Raw genomic sequence first — 26,556 nt, forward strand, 5'->3', positions numbered from 1 at the left:
AAGCCCCAGTCCCAGTACAACCACAGCCAGCCGATCCACAATGCGCTTAATGCACGCTCACCCTAACCCCTTCAGTTTTTATGTGGCGTCTGACAAAATCAGTTTCAATTAAGTTAACAAACACCTCCACTTCCTCCCGCTTCACTCACCTACCCTACTCTTCACCCCTCGTTTCGCTTGACCTTACGGGCATGAAATCGATCGAAATTCCAGCGCACTGGAGATTGAAGCGAACGAGCGACCGTCCGAAGTGGTTTCTGGGTCGGATTGATTGTTGGACTAGTTTCTTTTTAGAATGGCGCAAAAACGTCATCCAGCCATGATCGGTTGGTCATACGAATTAAGTTTAATCGTAACCAACCGGCGGAAGATGTGCTGCGATAAATTGACCGTTCGATTAGAATCACTTTGCACTGGTGACGCTTACGGTTGGGTCCGCGCGTAAAGAATAATCTTTCCAACTCGGTGTGACGTCTGACGGTGGTGACTTAAATGAAATTGTTTTCTATCGGTGTCGGCGTATTGATCCGTGTTTCAGGAATATTTCTGTACTCCAGCATTGGACTTGCAGATCACCACTAATCTACTAATGTTCTATTTTTTCCCGTGCATAAATTTACGGTTCATGAATAATCCTCAAGCAAGTCGCCCATTCTCGGTACAGTAAGCGAGTGTATATACTCAGCTACACCCTCCAGCACCGTACTATCGGGCCCACAGCTCATCGGGTCAATCGATGTTAAGTAGTGCTCGCGGAGCAAAACGGCTTTGACCATAATTGACCGGTTGGAGTAGCTTGGCCGGATGGTGCGCGACTGTAAAAGATCAGTCAGATCGGTTGGAAGATAGTCGTCGTGTGGAATGCCGTGTCTCAAGGAGGTGATGGCTTGAATAAAGTCACCGGTTTTATTAAAATATTACTATTCTTTTATTTTCTCATCCAATGTTGTAATCAGGTCTGTTTACTCAAATAAATATATCATTTGAGCTCTTGATAGAACCTAAACCGACGAGTTGTTTTCAACAACATTTATCTTTAGCTCAAATCATGTGCATTTCAAAGTCATTACATCATCATCCCCGCCGTCATCGTGGACTAGGCTGGCAAACTTTATTTGCCTTCAATTGGGATCAACTTCTCCAAACGGCACGATCGCATCAATGTCAACCGACCATCTAGCTATCTGCAAACAGCTGCCAAGCGATATTCGAATAGGCGACGTGGACGCGTTCGGCCTGTGGGTTAAGATTAAGATTAAGCGCTATCAACCCAACCCAACCCATGCCCCAAGACGTTACGAGCGTACCATTCGAGCGTGTGACAGCCATCTGTGCACGCCGGACCATTTCGGTACGAGCACTAGCCACTATTGTCTAGCTAATTGTAGCTATTATCACCCCAGCTTGTCGGGTAACCCCATGAGCAACCTCTTAACTCCGTCGTTATTCGGGGCTCGCCAAATACTGTTTTGCTGTTTATTTTTCACTCCTTCTTACGGGTCAACAATTTATCGTTTCTGCTACTGGTTTTTGGGACGTTCCTCCCGAATATGTTTTTCGTTACATCCTTTTGTTTGGATCCAAACTCAGACCCCAGAGGGTGCTAACAGCAAAGTAGCAATTAATTGAAGGACAATTATTTGAATAATTCTACCCCATCATCCCAGGGATACACGCGCTGTCCACCCGATGCAGGTTAAACATATGTTTTGTGCCATCGTGCGTCCGCTTTCCGTTGGAATGCATGTCAACCGGGGAAAGAACGAACAACCGGAAGGTACGGGGGAAAAAAAGGGCTACAAACCCTCATCCGTTGTGACCGCAACATGAAAAGCTACGAAAGAACGGTGGTGACACAATGCATTGTGTCCCTTAGAAATTAAGGCACCGAATGCACCTCGCAGTCATCCTTCAACGGGTGCATCCTTCTGATCCGCTTTGCCGTCATCTTCGCCACAGCCGCGCTGCGTCCATCCGCTTCTAAGCAAAAGTTCGGAGGGCGCACATTGCAACATAATAACAAAGGAAACACGGAGCCCACCTCATAAAACATCATCAAAACGGATCGGGCGACGCGGGACATGAGGGACAATTATGTGGCACTTCCTACCGTTCTGCACCACTGCCGAAAGGAACCTCCAGGGTTGGGGGAAATGGTTTTAATAACGAACCAAATTGTGCAGCAATAAAAAATGCATCTCAGAACGTCAGGAGACTGCATATCGCTTCATCCGTGTGAGAGGGATTCGGTGTAAAAAAAGGATAAGGGTTGCATGCAAAACTATGTAAGAAAAAAAACTCAAACTCTCACTCCCAAAACACCAGCCACACAATAAAAGGACACCTAATGGATAAAGGCGTTTGACAAAGGGTCTCGCTCGCGCACACGTGCAGAACCAGACCGGGACACCAGAGCGATAGTGAAAGGACTCCAAATTGGTGAGTTTTATTGCGAAAGCAAAGGGTGTGTGTGTGAGTGTGTTTTTTGCCAGCAATGTTGCCGGTCAGAACAATGCACCAGAAGCGGCGAGAACCGGGCAAGAATTAAACCATCACCAACAGACACCATGGGTGATGGTCTGCCGGGCCCCAACACAGCAAACCACATTCCGAAGCAACCTGTTGCATGCTTTATGTAGTTTTGCCCTTTTGCAAGATGCTCTAGAAAACCGTGCTGCGTGTGTCTGTGTGTGTTGTTTTTTGTCACCACCGCTTACTGACCGTGCGTTTGATGGGTCGAAATTTTTATGGCCCATTCCGGTGCAACTTGCGAACCGACGGAGTGCCAAAAGTTGCGCGCCGTTAGTTGCCTGCCGTACCTTTGGTTTTATGATGGTCGGTTAATGTAGGATTAATTAGCCACACGCTCAGCCATGGTGGACGAGAAGGTGGTGATGATGATGCTGGTGGATGTTTCCGCTGAGGGCAAGCAGCAACTCGAGTTCGTAAAGAGCAAGTGCAAGTGCAACTGCAAGCTTGTGCTTAAGCTGCTTCCAGCTATTAACGACTTACTTGGACGATGGAGCTACCTCTTCACAGATGAACACGGTTAAACTTTCAACACCCAAAACTTGAAATTATGATTGAGCAAAAAAAAGAGGAGGTTTGAAGATTTAAGGCGTTTGGACACTTGGATGGAACAGAGACAATGATAAAAAAGAGCGATACAAAAAAAAACGCAGACACCAAGGCGCATTGATAACTACCGGCCAGGAATAATTTTAATGAGCCGGGTGTATGGGTATGTTTTTTTTTGTTTTTTTTTTTGTGGAATATTTAACAACATTAATGAATCATTGGCGCACTCAAAACAAGTGGCTTAGCAAATAGTGAATATGTTAATGTTGTTGCAGAATTTTTGCTACAGTGTAATTGCCATAATGACTTCCTACTGTGCGGTGGGATCAATTATGAGGCTCTTATCAAAATGTTATTAAAATTAGAGGAAATAGCATCAGATGCTTCGCTTTTAAGCCATTAAAGTTATTAAAAATAAATTTAATGCATTACAAAGTTATTTCACTCAAGGTATGTTAGAAGATATATCGAAGTCATCGAGCATCTCTACCTAAACTAGTTAAGAAAAGGAAGATTATCCTATAAGAATTCGATTAGTAAACCCAATGAAATTATGTTTGAATATTAACACTTCAAAGGTTTCTTGTGATTAGTTCGAAAAAAATCTTTGGGATTTAAGCTCAAAGTCACTAGTCAGAACTTTGGACATATTTTTTGTAAAATTTTTTAGAATATTTTTATTAGGAGGATTCGATTGGACATAATATAGATAACCTGCGATTCAGAAAATGTAGCAGATAAATAAAAATCCTGTGTAGCGTTGGCTCTATAGTAAGGTTGCTGAAATTCAACTCCACGGACAGGTCCAGTTTTTCTAGGTTTAGTCTCGAAGAAGATGGACTCTGCTCAGAACTCAGAGAAGTGCAAGTTGCAGAGAACCAACTGCAAGATATGACATGCCTGACAGGTGACTGACGAAGCCTTAGTATAAAATTTTTTAAACAGAATTATCTATCTCTCTTCTTGACTTAACGACTGCTCAGCTTATGCCTGCTATTTTTTACTAAAAAATACTTATTAATTCCACGAAGTTAGATAGTCAGTCCTCACTATTAATGCAATCTTTGACTAATCGAATAGAAAACTGCAACCCATTCAAAAGACAATTTTACAAACATATGATCCATTCGCCAGAATTTCCATTTCCGTTCTGAATTCCATTCGCACTGCTTTCCTTCAAACATTTGAGGTGAAAATCCGCTTTATACGTTCAAGATGCTTGTACCCTCAAGTGTTGATCGTTTCCGCTATATGTTCCAAAAAAACAAAACCAAACAGCCTGCACGGTACTCGCCGCGCACCCACATCAGCGTGGAAGCCTGCGATCCGCGGAAGAACGGCAGAATGATTGGGTGTGAAAATGATAAACATCATCACCCCGGGTGCAAGCCGGAACTTGCTCCACCCGCTCGCAATCGGTAGCATAATTGCATCTCTTCATCTCGCCAGCACCGAACCGAACGTACGAACGAATGCATCCCCAGCCAAAGAAGCGTGCGCGGTAAAGAAACAACCAAAAAAAAAAGCCGGGCACCTTTTTTGGGCAGTAGAGAAGCAAAAACTTCTGGGGTTTTTGGGAGTCCAGAACTGCGAAAACAAAAAACCACCACCCAATTCAATTCGCCAGAACAGAATAAACATGGCCAGCGAAACAGCAACAGCAACAAAAAATCGGCGACCCGCGCCGGTACGATGACATCGGGTGCGTGCCGCAGTAGCAAACAGTCGGTTAACATTTTATTTAATTTAAATATAAGCGACTGGCAATTCGACTCACTCCCTTCGGAGCTGCGCTGGGTGATGACGGTTGGAAACCTACCCCCCGCCCCTTCCGCCGCGCTGCATTGGCGCTGAAGCATAAAAGTGGCATCATAAATTCGTCGTCAACTGTGGTGTCGCGCTCGCGTTTCGGCGTTCGGGTGGGGGATGGAGTGATCATGCTTGCCGGGCTGGGCCGTTTTTTTTCGTCTTCATCTGCTTCCTTTTGTTCGTGTGTACCCCGCGTATGGGGTTTGTTCTTTCGGGTGAACCTGTGTGGCGCCTCCACCCAGCACCGGTGGAGGATGAGCAGGGACAGCATTAAAGCGCGCTCATCTGGAGAAAGATTGGAGTTGGATGGTTTGCCCTGTGAGGTTTTTTTTTGTTGCCAGCTCACCTCGATCTGTAATATCGTTTGATTCGGACGTTTTTGCAGTTCCTGTGTGTGTATGAAGGTGTGTTTTTTGTTGCTGGTGTCCACTGTTTGCTTCCTTCCAATTGCATTTCCTCTTCGGAACATACTGTGAAACATAATTTGAGATGAAGTATACCTCCTGTTTTTCATCCACCGATCATATGCTACCGTGTGTTTTTTTCTCTCCCTCTGCCTGGCCTTTTCGTGAGCAACCACACTCACTTTTTGCACACACCACAAACTGAATAAATACAGTCAAGTGGCACGGGTTTCGTGGGTCATTGTGTACTCTCTCTCTCTCTCTCTCTTCTCGCCCAACTCAATTCTGTTTGTTTCTGCGCTTTGCTCGGTCCTTAATCGAGTACTTTTTTGCGGCTTCCCATAGCCCGTAATGCAGAGCGGAATCAGCAGCAGAGGAAACCTTCGCATCGTGGCCATTTATTGGGTGCCAACATCGACCGATCGGGTGGTACGGGGTGAGATTGGTTGAAGGGGTTTTTTTGTGTGAATGCATTTCATATTTCCTCCCGTGGATCATTATCCGTCCGCATGGAGTGCAAGGTTGGATTTGTGTTTCGTTTTTTTTTTTGTTTTGCTTTGCTGCATGGGTTTTCTTAATTGCACCGGAAAAAAAGGTGTTAACGGTGTGTAAATGTTGTAAGGGTGTATTATGCTCTTTGTCCCTGTTTTTCTTCTCATAAGTGAATCTACTTGAATGTATATGCGTTGATAGATTATTCAGTAATAAATTTTAGATAAGATATACTTCGAACGAATGAATGCTATTTAAAATTCAATAAAGATAACTGGACCACATTCTTTTAGTTATAAGTGAGCCCAAAAAAAAAAAAATACGGCCAATACGGCCAGGCCGTTCTTTATGAATAAAAAAAAAAAAAAAGTGAGCCCAAAATAATAATCAAGACCGTGAAGATTTTCTCTAAAATTTCAAAGAAGTTTAAAAAAGAATTCTGTAACCATAACAATGTAGACTGTTCTCATTTTAAATCACAAGATAAATCCAATATTTATGAGTAAAATTCTTTACAAAAATTAGAAAAATCAGTCTAAAAGGTAATAGAATTCAAGAAAAAAAAATTATATCTTCATCAAACATCAAAAGCTTTAAAAACAAAATAAAATCAGACAGTTAAAAGGAATGTAAGCTTCACGCGTGAAAATAAATGTTCTACTTGAAGTTTGAGGAGGAAAAATCAATCGGATTTGAATGAATCATGCAATCTACTTTGGGTAAAACGAAGAAAAGTGATTCTGATTCTGCACACTTCATTGTTTCGACTTGAAGTCTAACAAACTCAACATTACATCAGCGGTATAATACTTGTGACCTTATTTTATGCTGGATTCTTTTAAACTGTCTTTCATTAAATTCGATTCAGTTCACAATAAACTTGCACAATAATCAGATCCACATTCGTTGTGCCAATGCAACACAAATATTTTTTGCTGTGCAATATAAGATTTATTGCTTTGCGATATCTTCAAAGCATTGTTAATCCATTCACCGTTAGGCTTTGCAATACCTTAGCATTTTTTTATTGATAATCCACCACAACCAATTGATCATTAATTTTATGCATCGAACACCCCAAATATGCATCCAGCGTCTGTTTTTTTTCTTCTGACAATCGGCCACGACCAAAACCGCAAATCGCCTTCCAACTAATTTACACAATTTAATCCTACCGAACGATCTGCTGTAGAACCGTCGCCTTGCTGCTGATGCACCTTTTTTCATTCTTCCAACCCAAAACAGGAACACAAAAAAGGAGGAACGAGATGAAAAACCAGAACAGCAACAAAAAAAACGAATCAATCACAAAATTGACACTCAAAAGCAATAACAAAAACTGGCGTACCGAGCTACCGAACAGAAGCCAACCCCGAACAGAACAGTCGCCATTATTATTATGCGCTTAATTAATGAACCATGCTGAGACGTTCGCGAATGGGGTGGAGGGGTACGTTTGGGGCGTTGTTTGCTTGCCAGCCCGCGACCGGGACCGCGAAAGGACGCGCACGCGGAACACCTTGGAGGCTAATCTTTGTTAAAATATTATGAAAATTTCTGTGTTAACAACGGCGAACGAGCGAGTCGGCCGGGAACGAACGCATGGGTAGATGAAATTATGAATAATCATACTTTTTTTCATCCGCATCTTCTCGCTCGTTCGTTACACCGGCCGCTCGCTGTCCCTCCCTGGAATGGTGGAGCGATGTGGAGGCTGTTACCGTGGTTCGTGGTGCCAACCGTAACCCTAATGAAGCGTTTGCGTACTCTTCGGTGGATGGCTTTTGACGTGGAGCTATCGCATCCTTTTGTGTCCTGGGCGATAGACATTCGGTGGAAGGCCCTTCCTCCCGTCGAAAATGTTCTTCATCCCCTTCTTTGGCGACTACCAGACACTTGGCGGACGGAGAATAAGTTTGAAGTTACCAAGACACGTCACGGCAGGACTCCTGAATCGGAGAGCATCCCGGAGCACGGCGACCAAAACGGATGATAAGGGCAAAAAATTAAAACCAGGAGCAACATCTTAATGACAAATGATTTATTGTAATGAATAATAATAAAAGTTTCACCCTTCGCTCGTCGTTGCACGCTCAGCCGATGAGCGAAGCTGAACATCATGAACTCATCCTCTCGGCGATTGTTGGAGGAACTTGTGAGCGTCTCTTTTTTGTTGTTGTCGCACAGGACTTTTTCAAACGCTACCTGTTGTGATAAGTGAAGTTGGTAAGCTTCGCCGTGTTGCTCTGTACCCCGGCACCGGAGCGTAGGAATCCCGATCAGCGGTTTTTGATAAGCGAAGAACAACTTCCCAACTGCTACTGGTTTCTACCACCCGTTGGGAAAGGTAGTTGCTGCGGGAACACTTTTTCTGCAACGTCACCGTGACAAGCTTGCGCGGTTCGATCTTCCGTGATTTATTGAGCCTACCAGCCAACTACCGTACTTGAACATGCCAGAATCCTGTTCCCAATTGTCTAGTCCCCATCGCATTCCTCCGGCCTTGCAGCCATCTCCCAGAAAGCGCGCGTGCATCAGCGAAAACAAAAAAACGCCACACGGAAGCGCCACATATCGCGCTTAGTTATTGCTTAAAACTTGTTCAATGTTCAATCTATTTACGTACCGTGCATCATCTTGCAAGTGCACATTGCAACATCTTCTTACCCGCAGCGCTGTCTGTCCCTTGTTGTGCGTCGTTGACATTCGCGTGTGAGCATCCGATGCGAGCGATCTGATCCGGCGTGCGATCGCCATTTGCCTTCAATTGAAATTTATCAATCGATTGATATCAATTTTAATCAAAACCAATCTCGAATCCAGCACCGACCGAACCCGCCGCAAATGATACCCGTGCTTATGGGAACCCCGGGCAACTAGGAAATCGGTCGCGGGCTGACGCAAGAATTAGCGGCTGCTGACGGTTCGGATGTTGGTGGTTTGACCGTCATCTAAAACCGTGTTCGAACCTTCGAACAATAGAACAGGCGGCATCGTCGCGCGCGCGCGCCGATTGCGCAAATGGACCGTTGGACCGCTTAAGTGGACGAGTGATTTATTTTGAACTTGTGCTAACCCTGGCTGGACGCTCTGCGTAAGACGCCTGTAAGTGAGCTGGTAATCTGAGGCGTTACACTGTGTTTTTTTCGTCTCGCTAATTAAGCGATTTGTTGGTCGGGTGAGGTTGGTGTTGGTTGCGAGAGCGGGATTTGTAGTTGAAGTATGTAGCACGAATGGTTGTGTGCAATGATTTATCACATGAAGGAAGATTCCTTGCGTTTGATGCATCGCTGGACTGTTGGAGATCTAGTTGTATGGAACACACGTCAAGACAAGTGCTTGGAGTGTCTAGTCAACAAGCTGGAAGTGGTCATTGAATCCGTGATCTTCGAAAGACGCAAAACCAAGCATGTGACATCTGTCCTTTTAACAGCGCAGAGCAGAGGAACGATCACCAAGGAATTTCTGCATAGCAAAGTTGGTAAAGGACCTTTGCACCCGCTTGATAGATTGATGTAGAGTTTGGCCGGCAAAGACCACATCACCAAGCGTTACTCCATCAACCTAGACCTAGACGTCCAACAAAGTATGAGGAATATTCTTTGGTTTTTTGTTAGCTCACTGTAGCTGTTGGAGATCTAGTTGTAATATCGTCAAGAATAGTGCTTTGCAGCGTCTAATCAACAAATACGGATAAACGCACATCTCTCCTTGTAGCAGAGCAGAGCTTAGTAACTATCACCAAATATTTTCCTGATAGGGAGAACCTCTACACCAAGCCGACGGGGATTAGAACATCAAGTTCCTCACCAATTTGACCAGATCGCTGAGCAAAATAAAGCCTTCCCTACCACACGTTGCGATATACCGAGAGCCTTTTAAGATCTCCTAAGTGAGGAATTAATGCGAAGAGATGAGATGAGGTCAAGCTCATGACATTTTCAGAAATAGAACCTCTTCTCACCTAAATCCTCAATTATTAGCCTAAAGTACCTCAGCAAAATCTCCAAACAGGGTAAGATACTTAAACTCGTTGAAGAGCTTTAGCAGCACAATGGCTTTATTTATTTAATTTGCTACACTCTCCACTGATTGATTGCTAAACACGTAAAATGTTCTAAACGATCGTTTTCTTCAGGTGATAAAGGCACCGGTGAGGTGAAAAAGGAAAAACGACTACTTCTTTGTTTGCAACACGAAACCATCCCCTTCGCGTGCAGTTTATTGCATTCGGTTGTACAAATGTCTCTTTTTTTATTCTTTGCTGCACCTTCTCACTTCGATGTCTCCCTCAACTTGCTCAACATGAAAAAAAGGCGATAGTGAAGCAAAAAAAAAAGAAAAGAATCGTTAACCCCCCCACAAACACACTCTCTCGCACACACACACGTATAATCATTTAATTGTCTTCCAAGTTTTCGACGTATTTTCCTGTTGTCTTCAAACTGATGTTACTACCTTGTGTTTCTTCACATTTGTTAACTTCTGCCGAGTGCGTATTTTAACGTTTTGTTTATGTTCTGCGTGTGTGTGTTCTTTACATTTTACTATCTTTCTTTCTTACCCTCGCAAGAGTTCATTTGTTACTCGCTGATTGCTTTCATTCTTGGGGCTTTTGTTCAACAATGCTGTCACATTAGCTGGTTACACGTTGTTTTACTCTCCCTTTTTTGGGGACTGAAGTAACTGCGAACCCCATTACAACACCCCTAGGCACAGTTTGATCGTTGCTGATCACCCATTTCTTCCCGGTTTTTTTGTTTTGTTCTTGATGATCTAGTAAGCCGATGATACTGACGTCCGAAAGGGGGAGGGTGTGCATGCGTTGCTGTATTGTTTCAATGCTGCTTTCCCTCGTGTATCGCTTTTTACTATGTTTATCTTGCGCACTTTGCATGCCCACTTCCTTTCCCATTCCATATCGCTACACTAGTGCCCTTCGCAAGAACTGATCCGTGCCGTTTGCCGTTTTCTACCCACTGTTCTGGCCGGTTATGCTGGTTATGTTGCGCTAATGTGCATGCATCGTCAACCATCGTCGATCGAACTTTGGAATGAGGGAGAAAACGAAACGCGAACAATACCCGGAACACCGGAACTACTTGTCACTGGAGTGCGATAAACACAACGCGTCACCCTTCCTCGGAAGGGGTTTTAGCACTATCTGCCGAAGGATTTTCGCCGCTCTGGGATTCGTGGATCCACGACTGCAAGCGTGGGATCGTAGTTTGCTGCATTTGCTGCACCTTGTGGTAGGGCAACAATCGAGAGGCACAACAGAATTCTTATCATGTTCGGCCTACTTTTCAAAAGAACAAAAAACAAACGAAAACCGCTGCAACAACCAAAACTGCAACGGTCGTTTCCACCCAATTTTGCACAGCAAACGGAAGAGGAATCGGTTTTACATTTCCTGGTATCCGGGAGCCTAGTCAGCGTCTACGTTGCTGCTCTGCTTATCTCCTGCGCAAACGGAAGCTGGCGTCTCATCGGTAGGCTCAAGTTTCTTACTATAGACGGCATGTGGGTTAGGGTTCAAGGGAATGATTTTGTTTTTGCATTCAAACCATCACGGCCGGCATCCGTTAACGCTGGCAGATGTGAAATCTGACGTTCAACGTCATACTGTTTACGCTTATCGGAATACGGTTGCTGAAGTGGTAATACCAGGCGACAATCGACGGCGGATAGAGTCAGAAATTGGAGAATCGACGAACGATCGTGAGTTTGTTTGCAATAAATTGAATGTCTTTGTCTGGCTTTGTTGATTTAACTTCTGTATAGTGAGATTTCTATAGTGTACAAATACCTTTGGTGATTTGGTGATATCTTAAAAAGCCTATCCTAAAGTTAGGACACTACACAAAAGTTTATTATCCCAGAAGCTTATGCGTGTACTTGGACTACTCTTAATCCATGCAGTCACTGATTCGACTCTCAAAATATGTTTTTCGAGTGGAGAAGTTTCCTCAGGCTGAAGTACGACAGGCTGACGGACATAATTCTTACGCGTATCTGTTGACTTTTGACCATAGAACGCTGAAATTCTGGGCGACTGCAAAGGTGCTATTTGCTTGTGCTTTGATCAATTTGCTATAAATCCCAATTATTGTGTAATGTGCTTTGCCTAACAAATAGGAAAAATCCGATTGAAATAATTGCATCTGCACAGATTCGCTTAAACCGGTATGCTATTGAAAGTTGAACGTTAAACTCACTCTTCTACCTCACCGTCTTCCTGATTAAGGACATTATACCCACATGTAAATAGCATCGAGCGCACGAAAAATCATACACTCAATTATTACCCACGAACACGTCTGCGTCTGGCCGTCTTTATCGAACGTATCAGGAGCGAACTACCGGGCTGTTAATTAATACCGGTAGCAGCAGAACAAACAGACCCATTTGCCGATCCGATGCCACGCAAAAGATGGTGGATGTCCGCGGGCTGTCAGTCAGTAGCAAAAGCTGTCACTCAAACCGGGTGGCGGTGCCGCGAATACTTAAACCGATCCACCGATACTTCGCTCCTCTTACTCTCTTTCTCGCTTTGGTTCTCTCTCTCTCTCTCTCTATCTCTGCATAATGGACACGCGATGAAATCTATGTAGCTGCAATCTTCTAGCCATTCGGCTCAGCATAAGCAGCCCACCGTCGACGGCGCGAATGCAACGTCGCGGACTGGGTATTCGCATTTAATTTAACGAAATCCAGTTAATAGTCGGTCGTATTTGTAATTATTTTCTGCTCGCTGGGTCGTGTTTTTCGTTCTTCTTAATCTTGTCTGCCTGGGGTTCCTCCTCCCCATCCACGGTCACCCTCCGGTTTCCTTATCCATACCCGGTGACTGTTCCGTTTTTCGCGCGATACGCACTATCACCGCAATCCCACTGGGCGCAAGGGCAACCGCGGGGTGGTACACCCTTTGCCGTCCCCCCGAAACCCCTTCCCGTATCAGGCCGTAGAAGCTTCGTGGAGAGATAAACGAAATCGCACACGAGGTCTGGAAGGCACGGGAAACATTCTGCTGCAAGCCGTTGATCGAAGTCTTTTGTATGAAATTCAAGTGACGAACCCTCACTCGAAAAACTTGAAGCCAACTCGATCCATTCGAACGCACCACCACCAAGAATGATGGACTGTTGTGATGCGTTTCTCGGTGGGGGAAAAGTGGGGAAGGAAAACGGGAAGGGTAGAATGGAATGAGCGAACATGTGTAAATTGGGAACACTTACCCGCAGCACGGCTCCCCGTAGCAGCCGACCGACGGGAATGCAGAGAAAAAATGCTACAAAATGTATAAAGCAGCGACAACAACAAAAAAAAAAACGCAGACCAGGCCACGTATAAAACAGGCTAAAGAACGAACGCACCAGATAAGAAAGGGCTTGACGATGGCATTTGATGATGGCATAAGGAAACACGGGGAGCAAGATTGATAGTGCTAAAGCGACCCGTTTCCCTCGCTTGCCGTTGCCGCCAAAACGCGCCAAAGGGACAAGCGCGATGGATAAGGAAACAGGGATAAAGGTTGTACGCATGCGACAGCAGTGGGATAAGGAATGGCAACGAGGGCGAGCGAGACAGAGAGTGCAGAGAAATCATCCAACGATCGTCACTCGATCGATCGCCGTGTTCTGGTGCTGCTGACGGTGCAGCCGTTGACGGAGTTTTGATGGATGAAAAGGACAAAATGTTTTCTTTCGGTGGTCGCTTGGCAGGCCGGGCGGGCAGAAAAACTTGTTGTGTGTGTGTGTGTGTGTGTATTTAGAATGCATTAAAAATTGCATACGCTCTCGATTTGTCTCGTAAAGCTGAGAGCGCGCCCAGGATCATGTACATTGCGTCGTCATGTTTTGCTGAAGCAACATTCGAACGCACACACACGGTCGCGAAGACGATCGCGAACAACTCTTGCCTACCACCGCGTGTGCTTTTGACAGTGATGAAGATGACGAAGCTGATGACGAGCACGATGTGTGTACCTGTTCGTAACACACATTTTCTTTCGCTCCTCACACGCGGTCCCTACTGCCCTGCCCGAACGGTGGATCGAAATATCAAACAAATAAAAATATTTCTTCACTTGTCCGGTGCAAGTGCAACGGCGAGAGCGAGAGAACAAAGCGTACATGGATGCTACCCTTACCCCCCCCCCCCCTCTGTGCATTCCACCCCCATCGCAGAGACAAGAAGGTCCACCTCGTACTCCACCAAGGGGACGCACATAAAAATGGGGAGAAATAAATTTCAGTAGCAATCACCTTTTACGAAACGGGGGCCCGAGTGATTATGTTCGGTTTTGAAGTATTTTATTTTATGGTGATCTTTCGGGTTTGCGCCTTTCCGTCTCATTGGATTTTCGGGCGGAATGTTGGTGTTGTCGAGAAGAAGAGGAAGAAGAAGCGGTTGCAACATGTTTGAGGTTTTTGGGGTTTGGGCCCGTTGTTTGCCGGCGCACATTAGGTCGCGTCCAGTGTCTGATGTCTAGGGTGGAAAGTATGGATTTGGATTGGGCATGGGAGTGTTGCTGTGGACTCATAAATTGTAAGACCACTTAGTTTTAGAAAGAAACGGAAATTTCTGTACTTATTCAACTAGAATCGTAAGACATCGTAAATACATTTTCTGCAGCAAAAAATTCTCAAAAATTCGTAGTATGCGCGAAGCGCAAACGTTGATATCACTGTGAGTGAAGTAGACTCGCTAAGCTCTGGTGGACTGATCATTACATGAGAATGGCAACAGACGACCCAGCCCTTTTTAGCTTACTTTTTAGCTCGTCCACACGGACAGACGAGGCGTGGTAGGGCCAAATGGAGATGGAGTGATGGGATTGATTTGTCCGCCAGCACGGCCGGGATAATGAAAAAGCAGACGACGGCACTAAACCGAGAGCAGTATTGAGGAGTGTTGCAACAGGCTAAGACAGCGAAGCAGTTCTAGCGCCTGATATGTAAGTAACTAAGCTCTGGAGGGGTGATCATGTCATGAGAATGGCGCCGAACAACCCAACCCATAATTTTTTTTACAGGCCATCCACATGAACCTCCATTATAAGAGATATTCAAATAACAGCCGTGAGGGATATCGAAGACTCCTGAGAATAGTCCGCTTCTTCAAACAAAACGTCACATTGTTGCATTTTAAAGTGTGAAAAGAAAATAAAAGCAATCGTAATTTTCAGTTCGAGCTGCGTTTAAGATTGATGACGATCAATAAACCGAACCGATCGACCGATACTTCAAGCAAACACCTTACAAAAAACTGACAAAGATTAACGCATTCGTAAACAACAAAAAAAGGTGTGGAAGCTCAACCGAACACCTTGGATATTCTCTGGAAGTGTTTTGAGTAGCCATAAAAACCAGATCGCTTCAGCCGCAACTGAAATATGAAGTGCGAGCCAAACGGTTAATCGAATTTATTTCAACTTGGCAGGTGAGAGCCCCCGTGTGCGCTTACGTTCGATCTTTCGGCAGACATGAGCTCGTTACACAAATCAACCGGTTGCGCTGGTCGATAGCGTCCGAGTCTTAATCCGGCGCAGCGTATTCCCCCGGTACCGGCGATAATCGTGATCGTCGGGATCATCAGCTGGGCATTTGTTTGACGATGCATTAAACGGAACGGTGCATTGAATCAAGAATGGTAGCTAAGCAGCAGCAAAAAGAAAAAATAAATCCAGGAAACAAAACGGTTTGGTAGAATGCGGATAAGATGCGGATTCAAAAAGCAAGAGGGTAGAAAGAAATTAATCATATTATTAAATTTTGTTCGTCAGCGTTCATCGTTACATTGGGGAGGTTGCCTTTTTTCTTTGGTCGATTTTTGGGGCGACTTCGCATTAAAGGGCTATGATTACCATCCGATTCCGAGCAAAAACCTTACCGCACAACCGTCCCGACGATCGATGCACCGCCGTGGATCGCGCATTCTTGTGATGCGCGCGATTTAAGCCCTCGGGACGATTATCGGGATGGGACACGGAAGGCAACCAGAACAACAACAAAAAGGCCCTCCACCGCTTTTGTCAGACAGGCTCAGCTCGTCATATCAGCGCCGCGTTTTCATATCATCGTTATCGTCAATTCGTTTTTGAATTTCAGTTTACCATCCACTGCTACAGCTTCATTCAAATGGTTTCGCATTCACCAATGCACGTGTGCGCAGCAGTCTCGTTGCACCCGAAAAATCCATTAAAAATGTGTACCGATTTCACTCACACTCCTCGCGCTCTCTCTCTCTCTCTCTAGCACTCTCTTGATTCCGTCGATTGCGTGATGGATTCGTCGCGACCAGGATCGCCTAAGGGGCGTGCGATCGCGCAAAAGAAAAGCACGGAAAAGCGGCTACATACCGCCCTTACCTATACTAACCTAACCTTGATTTGGCAAGGGGCCATTGGCCTGGAGAGTTTTCGAGAGTGGCAACTGTTACAGGGACCATAGCAGCAAGAGATGAAGAAAAAAAACCTCGGGACAGCAAAGAAGGAGAATTTTAATTCATTCTCAATTCAAATTTCTATTATCCCTTCGAGTGCGGCCAAGGTTGCAATTGCAAAACCCCACCCAGGGTTTTCATCCCCGGTTAGGAGGGGGAGCATGGGGAAGGAGAGGTGAAGCGGGAGGGTTAATTTTGTCCTGCTGTCCTTTCGGCCCTGCAGCACGATGATTATAGGGGTGCTCTTCGTCGATCGATCGAGCGAGCTGACGAACTGCTGACGCGGAATCGGGCTCACTGATCGAGCTTCCTGAAGCGCTTCCGGGCATCATTACGTGTGCTGCCGAACTGCCGGTGCAATGATCGGTCGTATCGGTTGGGGCGCGGTTCGGGAGTTGGGATGCATCCCCCGGGGCCATCAGAATTAGATTCGATCGTCACCCGATACCCGTACCTGGCCGAGCAACCGCACAGGCGTTCATGTGTTCTAACCATTTTCGAGGCTGACAGTTCCCGCTGCCCGGTTTCGCTCTTCTGCTGCAAAGGAACCGGAGAAGCTTAATGAACGTTTAATTTTTCCCGCTCCCCAATCGCTCCTAACCTTCTCGAGAAGATTCGCAACAGTTCCTCGTAACTTCTTTTATCCTTTGTTTTTTGCACAGTCCATCAGAGCGAAAGGCACAGACTTCTGGAGTATGTGTTTGCGAGTCTTTTTAATTGAAATACGCTCATCTACGATGCAATCCCGGGGTCAAACCCACCTGATTGCCCGTTTCGGGTTTCGTGGACAGCCGCCATTCATTCTGAGAATGCTAGTACAGCAGGTTTTTTTGACCGGGGCCAAAAACAGCCCTCGGAACCAAACCTCAACTTTGGTGCATTGATTTTGTGTCCACAAACCTCGGGAGGAACAATCCGGGTGAGCTTCGAGAGTAGTAGAGGAGCAGGGTAAAATTATTATTAGTACCTCTCCTGTTCATGTTTGTGGCTCATTTCAATACAGCTTTTCGTTCGCTTTATTCTTGCCCCAAAAAATTGCCACGATGACCCGGGCGAGCAAAAGGCAGGACAGCGATGGGAGATAGCCGCTGGAAGTGGTTCATTTATCAAGCCCGTGGTTTTTCTTGCCAGTCAGAAGAAATTGTTGCTGGAGTCTCGCGAAACCCGCACCGAACCCACCCGAACCGGACGAGCGACAAAATGAGACAGACAGACTCTTTATAAATCAATCTCGTCAACTGTCAATTTCGGGTGCTACTGTGCGAGTGCGTAAAAGTTGATGCGGCAAGTGCAAGTCTCTCGCTTGCACCTTTCCTGGCCTTCCGTTTTCACCGGGGCAACCCTGGCAACCCTTGTGCATTGTAGTGGATTCTGGTTCTAGAGCTGGTTTTCGGGTTGCAGCTTTTGTGTTGATTATTTCAAGTTTCGTTTTTTCGCTTCTTGCCTGCTTTTTTTGGAAGAGTCGAGCTGATGAACTTTGCGCTGATAAATGATTGTAGCGGATAGATTGTATGCGGTTTCGTACGGAGGGATTTTAAGGTTGCGCTGAGGCAATGCACTTTGCACAACGGCATCTGCTTTAGCTACATTTCGCTCGACGGGGATGGTATATTTTTCGCATTTAAACTAATTTCTTGCTATAATGCATTATTATTTTTCAATTTATTACATAGAAACCAAGCAAATATCCTTTAACATTTGTCTTCTTTTTCTTCTTCTTTCTTTGTATTATCCCTTAGCTTTATATCGCCTAGAGGTCTTGGGACGCTCGTTCTGAAGTCCTCACCTTAAGTTATCCGTTGCTGGATAGGAAGTCCAGCTCATAGAGAGAAGCCCATGGAAGGAATTTATCGTGGTACCTTGGTGTGTAGTCTGCCACGTTCAACAACTACAACTATTCCACCCATATCATCATCATCATCAACAACTATACCTAAGTAAGACGCAGTTTTCTAAAATTAAATCATATTATTGCTTTAAACCGAGGCGGTCCGGTGGTCGAGGCGACAGCGGCGCTGGTCTTCACACGGCAGGGCCGGGGTTCAAATCCCATCCAGACCGCCTCCCCGTACGTAAGGCTGACTACTTTACTACGGGTAAAATTAAGTCAGAGAAAGCCAGAAATGGCTGGCCGAGACCTTTCGAGGTTGTAGTGCCAAGGAAGAAGAAGATAGCATTAAACCACTAATGCTTCTTTAGACATAAGGAAGCTCTCTGAAGACATAAGGATTCTTGATTGGCTAGTATAAAGGGAGTTTGATGTTGTGAAAGCATAAGGACTGCTTGAGTCCATTGTAAGACATTATGATTAGCGATCATTAGGCATAGTCCGTCTCTTAGTGAGGATTGCGATATTGATGTTGTAAAGCACTTAGACTTAAAATACCAGTTTACCTTGAACCAAAGTAAGTTTGTAGCAAGGTTGGTCCCAGCCTAGTTCATACCTGCAATGGAAAGAGGATAGAAATTTTTTATTAACAATAAATTCTACGTTGATTGAACACAGAAAATGGATGTCTCAAATAAAGGAATTAAATATAATTATTACTACTAGATATCATCGTCAGTCGAATCGAGTTACACATTGAAGCTATCCGCTCGAAATATCTGATTAACCTGATAATCACCTTTACCGGAATGCACTTTTCCTATCGCAAAGCGTAATAATCCTGAACACACTCACCCAAGGCCCTACCTGCTTACTACTTAAGGGATGATTGCCCGTTCGAGCGTTGTCAACTGGCTCAATATTTGGTCACAGCTATGCGCATTTCACGCGCGTGTACTGCGTATGTGAACGATGCGTTGCATTTCAAAAACCCATCACACCAATCGATCCAACCCGATCGAACGTCTGTGTGTGTGTGTGTGTGTGTGCCAGCAATTGGTTCGCATTACTCCGTCGTCCGGATACTACTCCGACGCGCCGAAAAATGTGCTGTGATTAAATTTCACAGATTGGTGGAATTCACGGTCCCCACGGTAACAATGCACGTTCCGGTGGCCGATGGTGGCCAATTAAACCGGCCCCTCGTCAGCCGACGGTGCAATTATCTACCGGGCGAGGGCGACTCGGCTTTGTCGCTGCGGTAAACGTACCGCAGTTTACCACGCCGGGCGCATAGTTGCGAAGGTGCGAAGTAATTTTTGCCTTGTTCGGTTGTGCGGCACCGATCGTGCTGATCGTGCAACAGACACGCTACGTGTTTACACGAGTGCCAAGAAGTTCTGCTGCTTGGTGGCGTGCAGCTGAGGGTAGCTGGGACGGGTAGGGGGACCGTTTTTATCAGTGCGGTATGGGCGAAGTATTTGAAGCTCCGATAAAAATGTCCATCATAGTCGGGGAACCCAGGAACAATGCGTGAAATGATGGAGGGAATTGAGAGAGAGAAAGAGAGAAAGAGAGAGAGAGACAAGGACTGTAGCGTTGAAGATCGATTGTAACGAAAAGGATATCTGTTGTTGGGCGTTGGGAGGATGATTGCTGATTGATTGCCCGGTCAGGTTTTAACTACATCAGGATTGTTGTATTAAATTTTTGAAAAGAAATTTCTCCTTAATTTTAGGTCCTCTCTGTTTTTCAAAGAAATAGAAAATTTTAACATGTAATACCTATTTCAACAGTCTTGATATCTCTACCAAGTATTCAGACGACATTGATTTTGTCCTCAAGAAAGTTTGCAATTCCACAATAGTTGCTGACAAATCCTTTCAATTATCCCATTATCTTTAAACGATCAACATTTTAAAAATCCAAATTTTACAAACAAATCTCCTTAAAAAATCCCCTTGATCGCGAAATCGTAAATACCTAGCCCTAGAATTCCTGCAAACATCCATCTATAATCTTCCGATTTTCGCCCGATACAGTATCTACATTTTTGCGCTCATTCCAGCAAATAAAAACAGTAGCCAGGATCGTTCGACGCATTGTCAGGTTGGCGAGAGCCCCGGATCGACAACGATCGACGCAACCTGCCGAGGACCCGTGGCCAGCCGTCATTCTTGCGACATTCCATCAGCCGCTTTCCAAAACTGCCGATACCGACCGATACCCCTCGGTCGACGATTGTCCCGTCCCGTCCCGTTTACCTGATCCTGACGCTTCGTGTATGTAAAGCCAAGATCGCGTCAACCGCAACCGCGAACCGAAGCGAAAGAACGGAACGGACAACAACGGTGACGGCGACGGCGAGGATGACCACGATCACTGTACCTGGCTGCAATCACGGCCAGGACAGGCATCGTATCGCATCTTTTATCATCATTATCATTCACCTCTGTCGCTTTGGCTAATGCCCCGCGGTTTTGCGGAATCGCAAATGTTCGATCAACGCACACACACACACACGCACATGGTGGGACGCGATGGTGGTGGTTGAAGGGAAAGGGGATCAGACGTAAAGGTGGAAGTTACAACAGCAGCACAAAAAAAAAACACATACATGAAGCATTGGACAAATACCGAGAGCGAACCGTTGGCGAGATGCAGTTGCGATGATCGCTTCTGTATTTTCGCCATTTTCGTCGTACGCGTCCATCAAAAGGGAGCCCAAGTTTTACGATCGTCCAGCCATCGTCACCAGCCTCGGGGGAGATAAGAGAGCGTGCTCGATGCTAATGGAACGCACAGCAGTGTGTAGCAAAACCGGCAGTCAGCAAGAATACGAAACGGAACGGAACGACGGTTTAACATTTCCCGCAGCGCCGTTAAAAGGAATTTGTCCCACATGGGGAATGGGATGATGGGGCTGGTTTCGGAAAAACTTCGGGCGCAACGAAACCCGAGATTATCGTGATCGACGGCAAATATCGAATCGAATGGAGAGGAAAAACGGACTCGAATTCACCAAGACATAACAAAAAAAAAATCCAAGCTGGAATTGTTTCCCAAGAGCATAATTCCGGCTAAATGAAAATAAATGTCGTTCGAATAATGTTTTTTTTGGCAAATTTTTTAACGGATCGCTTCGTTGGTGTGCGTTCCGCGGGTTAGCGTGAGTGTCGGCCGGTCGGCTGTCGCTCAGACCACATTCTCAGACCTTGTTCCGGCCGTTTAGGTCCGGCTCGCGGTGATGAGCGTTTCGACGATGACGACGATGTCGTAACATTTGTACAACATGACAGTAGGACGCCCCTTTCACAGACAGACGGACAGTCGGTGGCAGGTGGTGTTCTAATGCGAATGTTCGTTTGCAAAATATTTGCTTTAAATTTGTTTATAGAAACAGATAAGTAAGCAGTCATATTTTTTGTAATACAATAATAAATTTAAAATAAAAGTTCCATCCAAAAAAATAGAAAAATAATTGAATTTAAAGAAAATGTTTTGCTTAAGTATGCAATGGTAAATTCACATAATTTGAAAATATACAAAAGATCATAAACAACATAAAAAGAAGCGTTCCAATCGACTAGGAAATAATGACATAAAATAAAACTTAGAAAAACTTAAAGATAAAAATAAAGTTCAAAACAAGTTTGAGAACGAAAATGATGATAAATTAAAAAAAAAACACATCACATGCTTTTTAGGATAAAAAATGCTACAAAAATAAAACAAAAAACAACAATAAAAAAGTAAACAAAGGACAAAAGCAACGCAAGCAACGAGTAAAGAAAATACAGTAAAAATAATTCAACTAAAGCCCAAGAATATATTTTTTCAGCAATCAAAAAAGCTTTCAAGGAAGGTAAAAACCACCCATCGTAATGTTTTAGCATATTTCGTTAATTAATTTTAGCAAAATGAACGGTTTCCGTTAATAGGAAGCGATATGTTTAAAGTGCGCAACTGCTACCAACACATCAATTTTGCCCGGCTAATGATCGCACTCCTTTGACCTCCACGAACACTATTAAGCAGTTAATAAGGATCGCAAAATGGGAGGCTCACATTAATGCGACATACTTACGCATTTTGGGGAATAAAACCGAATAAAAAAAACCAACCATCGATAGAAAGAGAGAGTGAAGCCACACGGAATGTCTTTATCCGGACCGAGAAAAAAAAAAACCGGTGACCATCGCACGCCTGTTCACCCATTCGTGTGTAGCTTGATAACCCGCCAAGAATATAAAAAAAACACACACACACACTTTTTGTACCACTCCCCAACATCATCAGGCTCAAACGATTGTTTAATTCGATTTTACTTTACAATGATACGTATTATTATAAGTACTACATCAAGATGCGGAGTTGGCGCATCAACATAATAATTCGTTAGCAAAAACACTTTCCAGCGGCTGGCAGCAGGCACCCAACAAAACACAACACCCTAAATCACATACACACGCACCGAGGGAGAGAGAGAGAGAGCGAGCACTCAAAGTAGAACACCCCCTTGCTCACCATACAACAACAAAAAACATGCTCGCCGGACAAAACATACACCGATCTTCGTCCTATCCCATCAACACGCGGCCAACCCCCTACGATGTGATCATTCGCGGACTCGCACACACACAGACACGCAGTCCGGTGTGTAAGGAGAGTGCGTTGGCTTCCCTTTCGCAACCCGGCAACCACCCTCTTTTATCGCTCTCCACCCCTCCTGGAATCTGTCGCACTGCAGCTCGCAATGCGTTCGACAGCAAATAGGGAAGGCACGATCGCGTGGAGGGACCGAAAATAATTTGATATAATTTGACGTTTGATACATGATCTTATCCTCTTTTCGCGCTTTTTGTCGGGACGCTAGGACGGGGCTGAGAGCAGCAGAAGAAAAAAAAACCGAAACACACTCACACACGTAGACATACAGGCCTGCCAAAAGGGACATTGTGCTGGTAAAGGGAGGACACACAAACGGTGGCAAAGTGTATATTTAATCGATCATTGATCTTGGGCGAAAATATTTTTCAGCTACTGCATTCTCCAGAGGGCTCTGGTCCCTTCACCCCCCTTCTCCCCGTCACCCGTGTGGGGTGTTCCGGCGAACACTTGCTGCGTTTGTCCGGTTTGCTGGTTTCTGCCAAACCCCCATTGGCAAGAATCTCCTCCCAGTGGAGCATGATTGGAAATCGGTTTTTCGTCATTCTGCCACATTTTTTCGGTTACCAGGTCCGTCAACCCTCTCCGGTGGAACATTCCATGCCCCCCTCCCTGTCCAGACCGCGGGTCGAAAATGCACTTGCTGCGACGAATGTCGTACGATAAATTATTGCGAAGACTGGTGGCTGGCTGGTTGGTCGGTCGGTTGCTTAAATGATCAACCGAATGAGTCGAGCCGATCGGGAGAAGATCATTATGTTATCCGCAATCCTCGCTTGTTCGCTGCCAACGCTTTTTGGGGATGCTGCTCGCTGCTGATGATGATGAAAACGGTGTACGGATGAAAAACAAGCACACATCATCTTTCCCTTGTTTTTCGCTCCATCCCGTTGTCCCGAACGACCTCGAAATCACATCAGCGATTCGCATTTTCTCCCCATTTTTTTTTTTTTGCTCCCTTACCCGTTCTGTCGATTTGCGGTTCTGTCATCTTCCGGGGATTCCGGGATACGTTAGTTGGCGAATCTCGGAGGCATTGGAGTTTGAAGAAGATTTAAAACACGATGACACTGTTGTGTCATTCGCTGGTCGTGCTTGTTGTGTAAATCTTGTTAAAATGTCACATTAGGGATATGAGCCAGGGTTGTGGAGCGCACCAGCTCGGGGGAAATCGGGGGGTTTTGGACGAATTTTGAAGAGACATTCGGCCCATCGAAATGGTATTGAGGGAATGCTGGACCATTTTGTGCTGTAGTTGCTTGGTGTAGTTTTTTTTCTTTTTGGTGGGTCCTCCCTTGTACAAGAGAAGTACACACATATGCTCAGGAAGCCCCACGACGACTGGCTGATACGATCTTCATGACTTCTTTTGGACACACGAATCCGTCCGGATTGATCGAGCCTGCCAAACGACGCGATTTATGAATTCAATTTGCACAAATTTCGATCGTCAATCTCCGACGAAGGATTCGTCCTGCTTAAGACGAACAAGAACGAACGTACGTCAGGGAATCATCAGACGACACTGCTGACAGTTTGGACGAATGGATGACTCGTACGTTTGATAACGGTGTATGCATGCTTCATTCCGGGTCCCCGGAGTGTGTGTGCAGTACCGGTGAGAGTTGAACTTTTTTGCGATCTTGCATTTTTTTTGCTCTAAAGTTGTGAAAACCCTTCCAAAGGTAAATAGAGCTGACTGTTTGATGAGTGCTGAGTGGTACAGCGCGAGCTTCTTCCAAGCAGGAACCATGCGAAAAAAGAACTAAATTGTTAACGCTCGGATTTCGAATGCTCACGCCAAGACATAATGAGGCATCATAAATGCCGTCGTCGGTTTTCGTGAAACGCTCGTGGTGAGGGCGACCTCAATATTTCTTTCCCCCCGTTTTTCTTCGAGGAGTTTCGGTTGTTTGATGTGTCTTTCTTTGCCTATCAGTCGTGGCACAGATTTTGCCAATTGGACCTCGGGACTGGAGCGTTGCATGTGCTGCCAGTTGATTAGTTTATAATCGTTATAATCATATCGAGTTGGTTATCTGATTCGATTTTCACACACCCTCCGCTATCCAAGCGCTTATTAATAAATAAGGCAATACGGATGAAAAAATGCTGCTGCTGCTGCTACTTAAACGGCCGCTTAGTTGCGGCTTTTCGCCACTTTTTCCATCGTCAGACACCCATTTCACACCCCATTAGGAGTGTCGTATCGCCGGGTGGAGAAGACGAGACAGCCGAAAGAAGAAAAAAATCATCATAAGCAATTTAAACTAATGCCTACCGGCGCTTGCACCTAGCGGCGGAGGTTTTGGGATTATTTATTGTTCCATAATAAATTTTTCCATCTCCACAGCACCGTACAAGGATCTAAGGAATCGTATATGTGTGTGTGGAGGGGGGAAAACATTGGAGGACTGAAAGGTAATTTTGCACCTCGCACGATAATGTCGCAACTGCTGGTGATGAGCTCCGGAATGAGCTGGCTGCCGCTATCACAGGCATTATGGCAAATCTTTATATCATCCGAACGATCAGAATGTGGATGAAATGTGAATGGCGTAGCTTATTGGAGGTTTGATTAACTTTTGCGCAAAGAATGTGATTTACGAGAGAGGATTTTTTTATTATTTGGGTATTTCTGTAGCGTGTATTTTATTGAGAAAGAAATTTTATAGAATTTATAATTTTGATAATAATTTAAGAAAGGATAGTGCTGTTTCGCTCTCAGAAAATAGACAAATTTTAATTTGTGGAAATAGCTTGATTGTAACGCTCAGTAACGCTTTGCAGTTATTTTCAACTTCAAGCGTTGAATAGAATGTTTGAATCGATTGTATTCTAACAAAGTTTTTTTCACAGACGAATAAAAAATCTAAAGAACAGTTCAACCTTATATCCTAAGGATCTTAAGGCCTCTAAGATGAGTTCTGCTCCAAAAAAACCTTCATTCTTTACACAGGATAAGCAGTTTTCTACTGGTTCCATAACACATTCTACTATTCTTCCCATAGCCAATCCCCGCTGCCAGCCTATTTCCTTCCTCAGCGTACACACAATACAAGCTGCTGACAGTATTATTGCGGTCCAGCGAAACCACACCCAAGGATTACAACGCAGCTGTACCGATGTAACAGGCGGATTCCGAAAAGCAGAACAAGACAACTCTCAACCAGAGGAAGACGACTCTTCCAGCTCATCCCTCCCGATACATGAACTTCACCTCGCAGAACATTCTTTCGCAAGTTTCGCCGGTTGGCGCCACGATACGAGCTGCGCTACGATTCGCGCAAAACATGCGCAGCCCTTCAACGACTCCGCGGGTGACAGGAAGCAGCAGCTTTCACTCATCCGTGGCGCGATTCACCCGGCGCGAACTACTTCACCGTTTTTGGCGGCCATTTGCAAAACGCGACGGGATACCAACAATGACTCGTGTGGCAATGTGTACACCGAAATGGGGAGGTTCCCACCGTAGGATAACCGAACGTAAAATGGGTCGTACGCGAAGGGTTTTTTTGCTGGATCGTTGCGATTAACGCACCGCAACACACCTGGCCTGGATCGTCACGTTAGGTTTCGCGATGAATTGAATGCGCAATACAGCACACAGACACACTGCTTTGCTCGTGTATTACGATTCAAACCATTCGAGCTGGGAAGGGTTTTCACATACGCCGTGTGTACAGCCCACGACGGGCGCAGAGATAAACCGTCCGGGCCGTCGAGCGGAGCGAATTAACATCAAACGGGCGAAGCGATATTGAGGGTTTTAAACGTGTTTATTTGTCTTAATACACACTAACGCGTGGTAAAGATAACGCTAAATGTAGA

The 26,556-nt window shown here is 45.1% G+C and overlaps 1 protein-coding gene across 1 annotated transcript in view; it reads right to left on the reverse strand.

The window, feature by feature from the left end:
- Positions 1 to 26,556, reverse strand: part of LOC118514331 — an 86,786-nt gene that overhangs the window by 40,867 nt on the left and 19,363 nt on the right. The window lies entirely within an intron of this gene.

The sequence above is a fragment of the Anopheles stephensi genome, chromosome 3 (genome assembly GCF_013141755.1).
Source record: "Anopheles stephensi strain Indian chromosome 3, UCI_ANSTEP_V1.0, whole genome shotgun sequence".
Taxonomy (NCBI): domain Eukaryota; kingdom Metazoa; phylum Arthropoda; class Insecta; order Diptera; family Culicidae; genus Anopheles; species Anopheles stephensi.